Source organism: Artemia sp. Qi Xiang Cuo, chromosome 12 (genome assembly GCF_049724085.1).
Source record: "Artemia sp. Qi Xiang Cuo chromosome 12, ASM4972408v1, whole genome shotgun sequence".
Lineage (NCBI taxonomy): Eukaryota > Metazoa > Arthropoda > Branchiopoda > Anostraca > Artemiidae > Artemia > Artemia sp. Qi Xiang Cuo.
Genome location: NC_142805.1, coordinates 71,701,336 through 71,714,657, shown reverse-complemented (window position 1 = coordinate 71,714,657; position 13,322 = coordinate 71,701,336). Strand labels below are relative to the sequence as shown.

The 13,322-nt window shown below is 33.5% G+C and overlaps 1 pseudogene; it reads left to right on the top strand.

The window, feature by feature from the left end:
• LOC148946469 (phosphoglycerate kinase 1-like) overlaps positions 1-13,122 on the top strand; it is a 31,967-nt pseudogene extending 18,845 nt beyond the window's left edge.
• Positions 13,123-13,322: the final 200 nt, after the last annotated feature.

Sequence of the window (13,322 nt, the reverse complement as noted above, 5' to 3'; positions counted from 1 at the left end):
GACTCTGGTAACCTTTCCGTCTCGAGGCCACTAAGGGAGAATGATTATCTTCCCCTTGTACTGCATACTTGCAGAGTTTAATCTTATGTCGTATAAATCAAAAGAGTTTACATTTCTTACATCTTCTGTTGATTGAATTTTATCCTCGTAACGTGGAGTTTTAATTTATCCCAATTATTCATTGAATACAAAAAATGTAAAAATATCCATTTCACATGTTGCAGTTACCGTTAAAGGAAATTTCTAATTCAGTACTTTGATCGCTTATATTCCGTCATTTTACTTTTATTACAATAAGTTTTGTTTGACAATTGATAATAAATTGTATCTCATCCGTTTTCTCATAGAAGGTTTTTCGGAGACCAACTATGTTAGATTATTTCCACCCAACAACTGTTAAAATCGAGCAAATTGTCCTGTAGGTACTCCAAAATTGACAATGGGTCTTTCGAGATAATTTTGAGAAATTGCTATAAAATATAGTTGACATTATGCTGCATACAAATGGGTAAGTAATAAAAACAGTATAGTAAATTTTGTGTTTGCAAAGCAATAATTTGCTTTACATCTACTCAGAAAAATTACTTTTCGTAAAGATTTTTTTGACAAGGTAAATTATCTCTGTTCATATCTGGGGCTTCCTACAATTTTTCTAATGTACGTATATCCTTTTACAGCCAAAAGTTGTATAAGTATCTTTTCAGGATAAAAAAGTAAAAAAAAGTCTACAAATTAAAAAAAAAGAAGTCTCGGTTTGGAGGGAAGTTGCTGGGGGTGAACTTTCAAGGAGAAATTTTACACAACGGGAATTTGCCTGAATTCCTGTTCGACATTCGTTTTTTTTTGTCTTTTTTTGTCTTTGGTGACATAATTTTACATGTGGAGGTTTTCTGGGGAGGGAGATTACCCGGGAATAATTTTCATTGGGGTTGGAGTTCACTGGTGGATTTTTCCCTGGACGGGGTTTGAGGATAGGGGCTAGAAAAAATTTTCAACATAAGGCAAATCTCCAGTGTGAAAAGGCCTATAAAAATGAACAAAAATGAACAAATTTTTTTAAAAATAAAAGTATGCTAAGGAGAATGTGTTGCGCAGAATTGTCCACAAAATTTTTTTGGGGAAATTCGCTGCGAGGATAGAATTGTCAGGGGGTTAGTTTTCCAGGAGGAGTATTTTAAGCGATAGTTTTCCATGGAAGTAGTTTTTTGTGGGTGTGGGAATTTCCTTGGGAGGGGGGGTGGGTAGATTTCCTGGCATTATTTGAAAAACGATCAGAAATTATAAAGTCAACTGAAAGTAAGGAGCAACATAAAAACTTAAAACGAACAAAGATTATTCCGCATCACTTATCAGAAATGGTAAACCGTGCTATTACTGAGCCAGCACCACCCAACCCTTTCAAAATTGCAAAAAGAGTGTTATTTTACCTTACTTAATAATACTGTCTACGATTTTGTAAGCATCAGAGAATAAAGTATATAGCTCTATTATGGGCCAAAAATTCACATTCTACTAACGGGATGCTACCATTTCATCTAACCGTCACAAGCACTAAACGTCATTTCGTTGACAAGGAAAATCCGTCAGAACATCGACACTTCAGGACATTGACAGTCATAATATCGACACGTCAGGACATCGACAGTCACGATCGCTACCCGTCAGAACATCGACAGTCATAACATCGACACGTCAGTTCATCGACAGTCACAATCGCTACCTGTCAGAACATCGACAATCACAACATCTACATGTCAGGTCATTAACAGTCAAAATCGCTAGCCGTCAGAACGTCGACAGTCACAACATCGACACGTCATAACTTCGACAAAATTTTTTTAGCATGTAATGACGTGTCGATGTTATGACTGTAGACGTTCTGACGGTTAGTGGTTCCGACGGATTTTCGTTATGTAAGAAAAAATTTATAATTTTATATAATAGTAATAAGTAAATAATAGTTCGGAAACAAATTTCGGCTATATATTTTCACATCAGGGGGGTGGGGGTAAAGCATAGCATATTTTAAATATATAACCTAACCTAAACTAGGTACCTTTCCCCCCTACAACTATTTATTTTATACAGACATTAGGCTGCATATATTTAGGAATATCTGCGTCATCATGTAGTAAAATCACTTTTGAAAGTTTATTGTTTTTGATCATTTTAATTAAATCGGCCCACTCCAATTATTAACAATATACTATTTTTGTTCTTTTCATTCTGTGATTCAGCTCCGAGGTAAAAGTTGGTAGGAATTGGCACCTTTCTAAGCAAGCTGTCATTTGTTATTTAAAACGAAAACTAGATCTTTCAATTTTCTCTTAAGGAGCCCTCTTCTCATGTTCTGTAACCACCAGTTTCTTACAATCAACACATTCGAAGATAAAGTACAAACAAAAGTGTGCATACTTGTATGTCACTAACTTCTCCAAAATAAATGAGAAATTTCATCTCTTTGCATATAAAATCTTGCAACTGTTACAGGGTTGAATTAAATGAAGCAATTCGATTAAATCCACTCCCTGTTTAGTTTTCTTAAAGTTATGCAAATCATTATATATGAATATCTCTGATGAATAATTTTGAAGTTAATAAATTTCATACATATAGAATAATCATGAAAGCTATATTTCTTCAACGTATTGTTTGACATGTTGATCCTTTTCTAGAGTAATAGTTACTATGGGCACGGAACAATCCTTGCTTAAAGTCGTTTTCCTTAACTGTTTCATTCAGAGCCTAATATCAGAGGCAATATGCGTTGCATCTAATAAATCCTATCCGGTGCCACCGTAAAAAATCCTGCTCATTAGCTCCAACTTGCAACCTAGTTAAACCTTTCCAAATTCGATAAGGACTCCCTCTTCCAAAGAATTTGCTTGTGGATCTAAGCTTATCATTTATAACATTTTATTTAGCATACTTGCGCAAGGGGGTGTTCAGCCTAGCGCATCAAACATCTTCCTTCCTTAACAAATACTTTGATACAAATTAACAGTGCAAAAATCTAGATTACAGCAGAAAAGAAAATTCCGTTTTAAAAATTCTTATCTGTTTACTTATATCCATAACAAACAGGCCATAAATTCGAGGAAGAAGGAGAGGGAGAAATCTCAAAATGTGCAATCATCTCCGGGGATCTCAACCTCGCATATCCACCTTAGAGTCCAAATTATTATTCACTTAGAGTCCAAAGCAGGGTTGTGTTCTATCCCCCTTTATATGGATTATTTTGATGGACTTTGTTTTAAGGAGCACAGGAAAGGCAATGGGAGACCACGGAATCAAATGGGGAGGAAAAAGTCTCCTGGACTTGGATTATGCTGATGATTTAAGCATCCTAGATGAAAGTGTGAGCAAAATGAATGAAGTTTTAGAGGTTTTGCGAGTTCAGGGTGCTAGTATTGGTTTGAAAATTAATGTTAGGAAGACCAAGTCACTAAGGCTAGGAATAAGTGAAGATGAAAAGGTGACGTTGGGTAATGAGAAGATTGATCAGGTGGGCAGTTTCACTTACCTTGGTAGTATTATTAGTAAAGATGGTGGGAGCAGTGAAGATGTTAAAAATAGAATAGCCAAGGCTCAGGGTGTTTTTTCACAGTTATAAAAAGTCTGGAAGAATAGGAAGATAAGTCTGCAAACCAAGATTAGAATCTTAGAAGCTACAGTGATGACAGTGGTCAAATATGGCTCTGAAGCATGGACGCTCCGACAAGCGGATGAAGATTTGCTAGATGTTTTCCTGAGAAATTGCTTAAGGATTGTTCTGGGTACCCGGCTGACTGACCGTATTTCAAACAATAGGCTTTACGAAAAATGTGGTTCAATACCACTTTCTAGGTCTATAATGAAAGAAAGGTTGAGGTGGTTAGGGCATGTTGTTTGGATGAAGGATGACAGATTGCCGAAGATTGTTCTTTTCGGCCAACCATCTAGGGCTAAACGGAAAGCAGGTCGTCCCCGTCTGGGGTGGGAGGACGTCATAAAGAAAGATTTAAAGGAAATGAGAACTTCGTGGGTGGGTGTAAAAAAGGAGGCTTTGAATAGATTGGGTGGAGGAGGAGCGTGCGTAGCTGTGGTGGCCTCAAGCGACATGGTGCCGCGGTGAGTTGTTAGTAGTGGTATTAGTAGTATCTACACAAGTATGTTGAGAACTGTGTTGAAAAGTTTTTTTTTGGTTGAAAAAACATACGGCTAAAAAAGCAAAACCCTTAGGTGCATATAGCGCAGAGCACAAAAACTTAAGTGTTGATTTTTGAACGGCTAATAAAGTACAGAATATATTCCTTAGTAGAATCATTTCACTAAGAAATGACCAATTACATCAATATCCAGAAAAGATTTTTATCTTATATGGACAAGAGGGGAAGAGAAAAATGGGTTCCATGCAGTGATTTACGCTTAATTAGAATTATCAAATTTAAATTTTAGCTGGGCCCGTTTAATATATGGATATATACAAAATTGCGTGTGTTTTATTATCCATGTAACAATTTTTGCTTTATTTGTATTCTTATATAAAAATTTATTTTAGATACAACCAAAGTTCTTTTATAAACCAACTTTTTTTAATCTTTTGGATGTATTTTTAAACAAATTTTGACACATTTTGAACCATCTGTTGGGTAGAAAGGCCAGTTCAATTGTTCCCTGATACAATTAGTTCAGACCATCTGAAACCAAAAACTGATATCATAAAAACTGATTCTCCAATGTCACATTGGAGACTCAGGATTTTTGCTGATAGAAACCTCAAAGTTTACATTTCAAGACTTTAATAGTGAGAGATAAACTTTCCCTGGAATATCTTATATCAAAATATGTTAATGTAAGTGACTTTTGTTTTATTCAACAAACAGGAAAAAATCACTTCAATCATGACTTTCGCCATTCCAGAGAGAGATTGCTAAGAAAGTTTTCGAAATTATCAACAAATAATGCGGTAATACCTTCGTCAAGTTTAGGACCAGGTGTGGTTAATTTTTCATCCAGAACTTTAACGATGCAAGAACAATCAGTGCTTGAAAAGCGTCCAAAATTTTGTTTTAAACCGGATAAAGTCCCCGTGGAAGATCTTATTTCTTCAATAGAGACATATTTGCATATAACTATAAGCCTAGCAAAATTTGTTGGCCTAGTAACAGCTTCTATCGTAAAAACCCTGTCCAGTTATTTATTGAAAATAAAATTTTCTCTTATGACAATCAAAGACATTAGGACTCTCAAAAGCTTAAAAAAAAAAGGGTCAATTACCATAACAAAAGCAGATAAGAGAAACACTTTAGTTGCGATGAATACTGAGGACTGCGAATCAAAATTAAGAAGTTTACTAAATGATGAAAAAACATACAAGAAGCTATCGTATATTCCAACAGACTCTTTTACAAATAAGTTTAAAAACGAATTGAAGTGCTTAAAGGATGAAGGAAAAAGTACACCTCAACTCTATTACAAATGCCTGCCACGCAGTTCCTTGTGCCCTAAATTATATGGACTTCCCTAAATTCATAAGCCAAACCTACCATTATGACCAATTGTGTCAAGTACAAGGTCACCAACAAGTGTTTTGAGCAAATGGTTAGTGTCAATCTATAAACCACTTTTGTCTACACAAATTTTGTATATTAAGAATTCTTCGAATTTGGTTGAAAAACTGAAAAAAGTAGAAATTTCTTCGAGTTTTTTGCTTTCAAGCTTCGACATTGTATCAATGTACACAAATACTGATGTAGAAGCAGACGAAACTCTTTTAGAAGGAAACCTGTTAAGAAATTTCGATTTGATTAGTGGCAAAACCGATTTGGAAGTTTCTGTAATTATGTTTTTAGTAAGGTTGTGCAATTAGTTTTCTTATTTTTTTTCAATTTAGAGGGGAGTATTTCGAACAAATAAATGGTTTACCTATGGGGGCCCCTTTATCCCCTTTATTAGCTAATATTTTTGTGGAGAATATTGAAACAATTGCGTTGGATTCATATTTTTTTAAACATATTTTCTGGGGCCGGTATATGGATGACATTATTTCAGTATGGGATTATTGGAAGAAGGAATTAAACGGATTTTTGGAACATCTTAATTGTTTGGGAGGGGAGTTAAAGTTTAGTGTTGATTTGGAAGAGAATGGCAAACTTTCTTTTCATTGATGTTCTTCTTTTGACAAATAAAAATAGTCTGGATTTTAAAATTTATGGAAAACCGACAAATAACAAGATTTTTGTCTTATAGTTCCGGTCACGGTCGCCGAGTGAAAATTTGTTTGATCATTTCTTTAACTGATCGGATCCTTAGTATTTGCTCTCCAAGTTTGTTAAGGAGGAGTTGTTTTTCCAAGGAAAATATTAATAAGCAACATGTATCCAGAATGGTTAATTAACCAGACTTTTTCAAAAAGAAGAAAAAGGTTTCTAGCGATTTCTAAAGAAGTCTTGGAAACAACTCGGGAGAAGGATGTTTTTTGTTCCTTTCCATATGTACCCAGGCTAAGTGAAAAACTTAAATGAATTTTACAAAGCAATGTTATAAGGGTAGCTTTAAAGAGTAATAATACTTTGGGTAGTTTTCTTAATTCTGGGAAGGCTCAAACTTAATTGGGGCAACAATGTGGGGTTTATCAGATCCCATGTACTTGCGGAAGCTCATATGTGGGACGTACTAACCAGAGTTTGGAAATGAGATTATTACAACACAAAGATTCTATTTCTTCGGCTTTAAAGTAAGATTCTAAGTCTGAAGATTTTACTTCAGCCCTTTCGGGATATATTTTTAATTTTCCAGACCATTTTATTTTGTTCGATAACGTCTCTTTGATTTCTAGGGATCGGGGTTTAAATCAAATTTTTTGTGAAACTCTTGAAATTAAGAAAATGTTATTCTAGAATATGGCTTTGAATCGGGTTACAGGTGAAAATGGGCTGAACTCTATCTATGATAATTTATTAAAATCTGACATAGTAAAGTTCAATTCACCCAATGTAGTTGACCTTTGTCCAAATGTTATATCATTTAACGCTAATGAACCGAATCCAAGAAGGTCAAAGAGAATAGCTTTCGCCTTTGCTTTGAAAAAAATTAGAGATTCAAACAATATGTAGTGTTATTTGATTTAGTATATAAACTTTTATTTTAAATTGTTTTATTTTAGTTTTACTACTGATAACGGTCACTGTACATGTGACCGAAATATCTGGTATTTTTGTGAATTTCTATCACTGTTATCATCATCACTGTCTATTAAAAGGATTTTATTACTATTTGAACTTTTATTTATAATTAAAAGCAATAAAACTATGGAAATTTGATATTCAATTTTTTATCTTGAAGGTGCTAAAATTGTAGAAAAAATTCTTGCAAAAGCCTAAAAAAAAAATTTCATTTATCTTCCAGTTGATTTTATGACAGCTGAAAAATTTACTGTATATACTAATACTGGAATTGCCAAAATTACTAATGGAATTCTATCTGGCGTTATGGGTCTCGACAGCGGACCAGAAATACTTATCGAATCTTTTTAAAGAATCCTGTCGATATTAAATCTAATTGATGCAAAAGAATTATCATTGCAAAATAAAATTCCAAAAGTGAGTAGCCCTAACCAGGTCGAAAGTTATAAATTGTTTTCCAGAAAGAGGAAAGCAAGAAAAAAGTGGATTATCGCCAAACCGTAGATAATAAGCCCGTAAATAAGAACAATAAAACAAGGAGTTTATTGAATGCGATAAATAATTGGATTTGTTTTCATACTGGTAAAAATTGAAGTTTTAATTGTGTAGTTCATGCAACAAAATAAGTTATTTTAGTATATATATCATAACTTATCAATATAAGTATGTTGAGTGAGGCTAAAAAGGGACAACCCTTGGGTGCATATAGCGCATAGCGCATAGTCGCAGTGTGGATTTTTGAGCGCATAATAGCGCATAGAATATGTTCTTTAGCAAAATCATGTCACTAAGAAATTACCAATTAAGCAACTCTCCAGAAAAGATTTTTTTTTCCTATCTGGACAAGAGCGGAAGAAAACAATGGGTCTCCATGCAGTGATTTACGCTTAATTAGACTTATTGAATTAAAAGTCTAGCTGGGCCTATCTATTACATGTGTGTACATAAAATTGTGTGTGTTTTTATTGTGTATGTGACAATTCTATTCTATTTGTATTCTTGAATATAAATTTGTTATAGATACAGTCATGGTTTTTATTTATATTTTTTGCTACATCTTTTGCATACATTTTCAACAAATTTTAACGTATTTGAACCACCTACTGGTTAGCAAGGTCAGTTCAATTTTACCTTTATACTAGCAATTCAAACCATCAGAAACCAAACCAAAACTTATCAACTGATATCTTGGAAACTGTGTGCAGTAATTAGTGAGAATATAAATACCAAGTTAAAAACTTACACAAGTGTAATCATTATATCCTAGACCAAAGATGACAAACACTGGGATAAACAAACCCATTTGTTGACCATGAAGATCAAGCAGATATTTTAGGCTATTCATGCCAAGAAATAACCCTCAATAAGCAAATTGAGGCTATATAAAAAAAAATGAACTACTAAATAAGAATGCCATTATAAGCATGTTCTAAATTGTTTATGCATTAATTTCTTTAGATTAAGATGGGAAGAGTTCTGGAAACTCTTAGTAAAAGAGAGAGTAATTTGATAAAAAATAAAATATACATAACACTAAATAAAAGCATGGGTTTTGGAAATACCACTTCACTAAAATAACAGATGAAATTTAACCATAAAAAGTTCCTAACATCTTGGAAAACTATCCTTGAATTTAGGCATTCAAGGATATTGAGAAATAACCCTTTCTCTGCTTATGTATGTTGGTGGCCCGAAAAAGCGCGGTCGATCTTAGGTTAAAATATACATTTTATTGTATCTAGTAACTTTTCATCTTATTATTCTCAGGTAACCTCTGGTCCTTTTTATTTAAGAGTACTTTGGAAGTGTGAGTGACATTAACTATCTTATAGTTATAATCATATTTTTGTTCTTTATATTCTGTGGGACAAATAGTCCCACTGGCCTATAGATATACAGATCCTTGTATCGTCACTGTTGAGTCCATTAAAAAGAACCTTATTTATGTTCAGCCTCTCTAAAACGTTATTTAATCTTCTCCTCAATACCCAGTAGGTACGCCCCGTATAATTAGTCAGGTTAACGCTACCCTAGTTTTAATCAACCATACGACTCTTCCCATACCCCCTCCTAGGACCAAACTTAACAACAACTTTACTACAAAATTGGAAAGTACAGAAAATAATGAAGCTTTAGTGATGACGAGAATACGAATGTTCAGCAAGAAACAAGAGCACATAAATTATTGTCTACGGTTGTTGTTGAAGGCCTTGATCTCCCAGCCCCGAGCGAAAATAAGTTGCCGGATTTCATGTAAAACGTGAAATTGCAAAAATTTGAATTACCATCGAAGTTCATCAGGAATGATGTTTTGATTAACGCCAAGAAACTAAAAAAACAAAACAAATTGGAGGATTCGAGAAAATGTATCTGACGGATACTGCGCCGAAGTCTGTTCGTGGCAAAAGGAAGACGTTGATTCATTTGAAATTAAAATAGCACGATTTTGGAGTTGATTCTTGGTTGTCGAAAGGTGTACCCTCCTGCCTACTCATCAAACGGCGAGATGATTCAAATGAACGACTACCAATAAATGAAGTATTCACTCTAATTAATGACCATGAAAAGAAGCATGGCGTCGAATTGCAAATATGAACACATAATTTTATAATGTATGATAGTGCTGATGCAATAAAGTGCTGATGTGACATCAGACAGTTTATTAAATAATTATGAATATAAGTGTTTGATATATATTTGAGTTAACAAAAATAATTGTAATGGGTCCTATGGGTCTGTTGTTTTTGGATGATTTTATAACAATTAAAAAAATATGGCTTATATATTATTTTGTATTTGTCTAAGTATATGTTTAGTTGATATTTTTTTTGCCACCATCAGCCTATAACGTGACATTCATTAACTATTAATGATAATGGTTACATATATCTATTTACCCGTGGAACAGTAATGTCATGCAACTTGAAAGCCGAAAGCTTGATTTTTTTCAGCCAGTTTAATGAAATGATAAATATAAATTTATAAATTTATACTTCTGAGATTTTCTCCAATGAATCATCAAGAGATATTTTTAAGGAAGATAGACTACCATTGTATTGTGATAAGGGACACTTTGGCCTTAACATTTTTCATTTGAATTGGCAGAAAATATATTTAGATGTAAGGTATCGAGATGTAATTTAGTATCGAGTATCGAGGTGGGAATTTAGATGTAAGGTATCGAGAGTATTGCCAACAAGAAGGCCAATGAGCTTACACTCAGGATGAGGCTAAGGCTTAAATAAGAGAAAATCTAACAATATTTAGTGAAAAGATTTGCGAGTGTTTTGTTCTGCTATTTACAAGAAAGAATTTGTACTTTTGACATTCGAGCTTCAGGATCTTTGCTGAAAAAAAGGACATCAATGTTCTGCTAAGCCCTTGAGAATCTAGACTGGCCATTCCTCATCATTTTAGGAGATGTTAAAGTTACTGACAAGATATAACTTATTGAGAGTCTACTTTCATATACATTCTTAAAATTAATAAACAATGTGGAAAGAAGCCTGAGCCTTGAGCCTGAAGGTGCTAAATTTGTGGGAAAACTTCTTCCAAAAGTCTGAAAAAAGAAAGCTGTCATTTAACTTACAGTGTATTTTGCGACAGCTTAAAAATTTTATGAAGAAGCTAATACTGGAAGTGCCGAAATTTCTGATTTTTAAGCGCATCATAGCGCATAGAACATGTTCCTTAGTAGAATCATGTTACTAAGAAATGAACAATTACACCACTCTCCAGAAATTTTTTTTGTCTTGTGTGGACAACAGCGGAAGGAAAAATGGGTTTCCATGCAGTGATTTGCGCTTCATCTGAGATCTACACCAATGAACAATCAAGAGAAATTTTTAAGGAATATACACTACCCTTGTATTTTGATAATGGCCACTTTGGCCATTACGTTTTTCATTTGAATTATCAAAGACTGAATTTTGCACATAATTTTTATCGAAACTAATAAATTCTAATGTCTTTTAGGTGATCAATTTAACTGAAACGTGGTTAAAAGATAAGAACTCGCAATTAAAGGATAACCCTATTTGCAATTTATATGTAAGGAATCAAAAATATTATCGACACGGAGGATTAGCAGCTTATATTCAGGCTGATTATAAGGCGTAAAGAAGAGAAAATCTAAAAATCTATAGAGAGAAAGTTTGTGAATGTTTTGTTCTGATAATTTCAAGCACGAATCGGACCCTTTATATTTTTTTAGAATATAGACCTCCATTGAGCCTGCTCCATAATTTACGGGACCTATTTAAAGTTCAATTAATGAAATGAAGTTCAATTAACTCTATGCCGTGTTTTGCTGAAGATACTTGTTGAAAAATTTGCTGAAGATACTAATACCAAATTTTTGCGGAAGATTTTTTAACACCACCAACCTATAACATCACATGCATAAACTTTTATTGATAATGATTAGAGATATTGTTTTTACCATCGAAGAACAGTAATGTCATGCAACTTGAAACCCGAATGGATGATTTTTCCAGCCAGTTTAATCAAATTACAAATAGAAATTTAGATATTACTGCTACTGAGGTCTTCACCAATGAACAATCAAGAGATTCTTTTTAAAAAAGATACACTACCCTTTTATTTTGATAAGGCCAACTTTGGTCTTATCATTTTTCATTTGAATTATCTGGGAATGACTTCTGTGCATAATTTCTTACCGGAACTAAAAAATACTAACATCTTTCAGGTGATCCCTTAAACTGAAACGTGGTTAAAAGCTTAAACAAGAGAAAATCCAACAATCTATAGAGAAAAAAATTGCAAGTAGTTTGTTCTTCTAGTTACAAGAGAGATTTATATCTTTGATATTGTTGTTGTATATAGACCTCCAATTAGCCTGCTCCATAATTTTCTGGACTTATTTGAAGTTCAATTGATGAAACTCCCAATTAAGTCTATGCCATGTTTTATTATGTTATAATAAGTGAGCTTTAATTTTGAGCTTATAGATCGGTCATCTGCTGGTGCTGAATTTATTAAAAGAAGTCTGTCTAATGGGTTGCATCCTTCCACAAATATCCCTACAAGAATTACATGAACATCAGCTAAGCTTTGGATAATATGCTTTCTAATGTGCCTTTGTGTATCTTAGAGACTTTCCAGAGTCCTTATTAACGATGTATCCGACCAATTTGGAGTTTCAACTAACTTTGGAGCTGCAACAAAGGAGGTTAAAGTTTAAAAATAAAAAATTCCAATGATGAACCAAACTCTTAAGGTAAAACTATAAATGATATAGAGCTCAAGAAGCTTCTTGGAAAAGACTTCAAATTTTGAATGATATTGTTGGAACTAAAATAGAAAAGGAATGTGCTGAGCCCCCTTAGGGTTCTATCAGATATTTTTTTAAAGTATATTTATAATTCCACATTAAAGAAGAAGGTAATGAGATTGATGATTCGGGACATAAAGTAGAAGCCAGCACAGTATATTATACAAAATTTCGTGATGGCTTAAAAAGGCTCAGAGGTGTTTCTGAAAATGATGCCTTTGGCACTGTTCATAGAAGTCATAGCTCTGTGACGGGAGATGAATTTTGACATTCGAGACTCAGGATTATTGCTGATAAAAACTTCAAAGTTTTGCAAACGCCCTTAAGAATCCAAAGCGGACATCCTTTATCATTTTAGGAGATGCTAAGGTTACTGATAAAACGCAACTGATTGAGGATCTTCTTTCATAAACATTCTTGAAATTAATAAGCAATATGGAAATTCGATATTCACTTTTTGATCTTGAAGGTGTAAAAATAGTAGAAAAAAGTATTGAAAAGGCCTAAGAAAAAAAAATTGTCATTCACCTTCCAGTTGATGTTGTGACAGCTGAGAAATTTGCTGTAGATACTAATACTGGAAGTGCCAAAATTACTGATGGAATTCTATCTGGCGTGATGAGTCTTGACAGTGGACCAAAAGAATTAGTCGAATCTTTTTAAAGAATCCTGTCGCTATATAATCTAATTTATGCAAAAGAATTATCATTGTAAAATAAAATTCCAGAAGTGAGTAGTCCCTCAAAAGGTCAAAAGGTTTTGATTGTTTTCCAGAAAGAGGAACGCAAAAAAAAGTGTATTATCACCAAACCGTAGATAATAAGCCCGTAAATAAGAACAATAAAACATGGAGCTTATTGAAT